Below are 2,928 nucleotides of genomic sequence, written 5' to 3'. Positions count from 1 at the left end.
TTGGATCTCAGACTCCTCAGCAGCTATGATGACAAGTGTCAGCCACAGGCACCTGTATGTTTTTATGGTTTTAAAGCTTATTGTTTACTATTAGTATAGTTACTTCAATATTCTGGTGTTTTTGTATGATAAATCCTTTAAATTAAAAAAATAATTTTTCAGATAAATTGTTTTCCCCCTTTTGTTAACTCTTGTTGGTTGATATGTTTTTTCCCCTTGCCTCCTCCTTTTTTGTGTTGGTTCTGGGGCTTGAACTCAGGTCCTGGGCACTGCTTCTGAGCTCTTTTGCTCAAGGCTAATGCTCTACTACTTGAGCCACAGCTCCATCTTTGGCTTTTTGGTGCTTAATTGGAAATAAAAATCTTACAGACTTTCCTGCTGGGGTTGGCTTTGAACCGGGATATTAAGATCTCAGCCTTCTGAGGAGTGAAGATTACAGGTGTGAGCCACCAGTGCCCACCTTCCTCACCTCCCTTTTACTTAATTTATTGCAATGTATCTTTAGAACAAAGGTGTACCTTCTATAGAGCCTGTAAACTGCTTATATATTCAGTCTGAAAATTCTTATTTTGGGATTGGATTACTTAACCCATTCACATTTAATTTCTTAATTTTGTTTTTTGTCTATACTGGGGTTTAAAGTTAGGGTATCCTGTTTGCTGGATGGACACTCTATCACTTGAGCCATTCTTCCAGCACCTAATGTTATTACTGAAATAATTAAACATACATCTGCCCTTTTGCCTTTTCTTTATGACTCATATCTCTTTTCTTCTTTATCCCTACGTCACTGTTTTTTCCTTTCCACATTAAGTGAATGTTTTCTGTAGCATTTAAGTTTACTTAATGGTCGTGTTACTATATTTTAGGGGTATTTTGTTAATGCTACTCAGAGTTTAGTATATGCATTTTACCTTAGCAGAATCAGCTTCAAATCTTCACCACCTTTACTCCAGTGATATATACAAATGTGACTACTATCTCGCTCGCGTTCCTTTCCTTTCTCTTTTGTGGTATTATTATATTTATTATACCTATGAATGTTGTTGCTGTAACAATGCAGTTTTATAATTATTATTTTACCATCTATACTTATTTCCTTAGGCAATACAGTTTTGTTTTCTCCATTGTCTTTGTGCAGCAGTTTTCTTTTTTTTTTTTTTTGTCGGTCGTAGGGCTCGAACTCTGGGCCTGGGCGCTGTCCCTCAGCTCTTCAGCTCAAGGCGAGCGCTCTACCACTTGAGCTACAGTGCCATTTCCGGTTTTCTGGTGGTTTATTGGAGATAGGAGTCTCATGGTCTCTCCTGCCCGGGCTGGCTTTGAACCGCGATCCTCAGATTTCAGCCTCCTGAGTAGCTAGGATTACAGGCGTGAGCCACCAGCGCCCGGCTTGTGCAGCATTTTTCAAATGTTGTATTTGTCACAAAGCTGATGCTGTGGGTCTTGTGTTGTATTATATATATATTTGTGGGGGGGGGGTTGCCTTTTTTTGAGACAATCCTTTTTATGTAGCCAAGGCTGTCTTTGAACTCCCTATCCTTCTGCCTCAGCCTCCTGAGTGCTGGGATGTATATTGCCTCACATGATAGTCACATGAATACTTCTGACACTAAATGTGTGGATTTTCCACACTAAGGATTTTCCAAGTCTCTTCAGACGCCAACTAGATGTCTTACAATTCAGTCTTGAACGTAACCACCTGGAGTTAGCACGGGTTATAGGCCCATCACACTGCCTGTCCCATTTCAGATACTGATGGAAATCTGGACCTTTTGTGTTTCTGACCAACCCAATTATGTAGGAGTCCAATACTGTTCTGGAATGGCTCATAGAACTTAAGAAAATGGCTCTGGCTGATCTTTTGTGTCCTCAACTGTCCTTTAAGTGAATAATAGTAAATGAGCTGCTTTCCTGAGCTATTCAAAGTCCTTAGTTCCCTGAGTCATGGGATGGGGTTTGCAGGGAGAAATGCCACTTTATTCTCAGGATGAAGATCGCCTACAAGAGAAGGGTATGCACTGCATACAAGATGCACCAACATCAACAAGAAGCAAGATCCCAAGTGGTGATCTACTCTCCAAATAGGACTTGCTGTGTTGCTGGCATGGTGATTTGACAGGGCACCTGAGGTAAGGGATGGGGCTATCCCTGCCCTGCTGGGCACTGCAGTGTGTGCTTGCTCATGGATTTCAAGGCCTTGGGTTCTCATGGCACCAGGTCACAAGGCATTTCCTCTTGGAGCCTGACCTTGACTATCAGCTGCTGTTAGAGGCTTGAAGGCCGTTAGCCTCCTTGCAAATGAAAGTCCCTTCAGATCTCTCTTTTCAGAACAAGGAGGTTTCTTCCATATTGGAGATCTTCTCCCACCAACACTCTCCCCAACAATTAGCTTATATAGAGCTTCCAAAAACCCTCCAGCTATCTTAACACCAGTACTCACAGAAGCCCCACTTGCTTTCCTGTAATCTAATAGGTAATGATTTCTGAATCACTTAAATCCCCCAAAGCTCCATCAAGCCAATATTGTAATGGAGTCCAGCCTTTGATGTCAGCACTGCAAACAAATGGTTTTGGCCATGACCTGAGAAGTGCTAAGGGATGTATTTCTGTGTTTGGTCTGGAATTTAGGTCATTAGCTGTACATTTTGTACTTTTGAGATAAAACCTTTTCAAGATTTTTGTTAGACTCTTGGTCTTCAATGAACAGATTTTTTTTTTGTCAGTCATGGGGCTTGAACTGGGGGCCTTGGTGCCCTTCAGCTCTTTTTGCTCAAGATTAGCACTCTACCACCTTGAACCACAGTGCCACTTCTGGTTTTCTGGTGGTTAATTGGAAATAATCTCATGGAATTTCCTGCCCAGGGTTGGTTTTGAGCCATGGTCCTCAGATCTCAGCCTCCTGAGTTGCTAGGATTACATATGTGAGCC

Source organism: Dipodomys spectabilis, unplaced genomic scaffold (genome assembly GCF_019054845.1).
Source record: "Dipodomys spectabilis isolate Male_0828 unplaced genomic scaffold, ASM1905484v1 ptg000023l, whole genome shotgun sequence".
Taxonomy (NCBI): Eukaryota; Metazoa; Chordata; class Mammalia; order Rodentia; family Heteromyidae; genus Dipodomys; species Dipodomys spectabilis.
This window is presented reverse-complemented; position numbering follows the sequence as displayed.